Source organism: Sinocyclocheilus rhinocerous, unplaced genomic scaffold, assembly GCF_001515625.1.
Source record: "Sinocyclocheilus rhinocerous isolate Xijiao unplaced genomic scaffold, SAMN03320098_v1.1 scaffold504, whole genome shotgun sequence".
Lineage (NCBI taxonomy): Eukaryota > Metazoa > Chordata > Actinopteri > Cypriniformes > Cyprinidae > Sinocyclocheilus > Sinocyclocheilus rhinocerous.
Genome location: NW_015645076.1, coordinates 2,590,109 through 2,590,848, shown reverse-complemented (window position 1 = coordinate 2,590,848; position 740 = coordinate 2,590,109).

Here is a 740-nt window from a genome sequence, read left to right as displayed (position 1 = left end):
CAGCTCTGCTTTGTTTACAGCGGTAACCCAGGAAACACTGTATCATTGCTGTTCATAAGCGCCACCTGCTGTCAGAGAGTGCATCTGCATCTCATTCAGCTCGTCTGCGGTTTCGTTCAGATATGTTTTATGTATAGTTTCACAACACTAAAGTCAGATCATTCTGTTTTTTGCTTCAAATTTCGAAATTATACAGTCTAATTTAGATTAAAAACTGCTCATGCTGCATGTATGCTGCATCTTTGTTTGGATCATGATTAAAATCCAGTGGTTGCCTCTAATTTTAAATGGAAAGAGCACAGACAAAGCCTTAGTTTGTTCATATTAAGAGATTTCTTTTATTTGTATAACTTACTTGTTTGATTTGGGGTTTGTTTTAAAATTTCAATTTAGTTTTGTTATATTTCAATTTCACAAAGAAACGTGCAGCAATAGCCTAATAAAACGACACCTTTTAATTTACTGTATAATGTTTTCAATCTCATTTTGTTGAGTGAATCGTTACATCCCTACTTTTGAGTATTTAAGTGCAGGAAAGCAGCAAAAATGAGTAGGGATGGCACTGAGAAATTTTGAAGTCAAGTACTGTAACACTGAAATCAAGAATCATTTATGCCTACTTGAATATTTAAAATAAAATTATTTAACACGTTAACATGTAACACGTTAGATTTCTGTTGTAATCATAAACATAAACCTACATAGCGGTTTAAAATGGTTTTTCATAATGTAAATGAAAC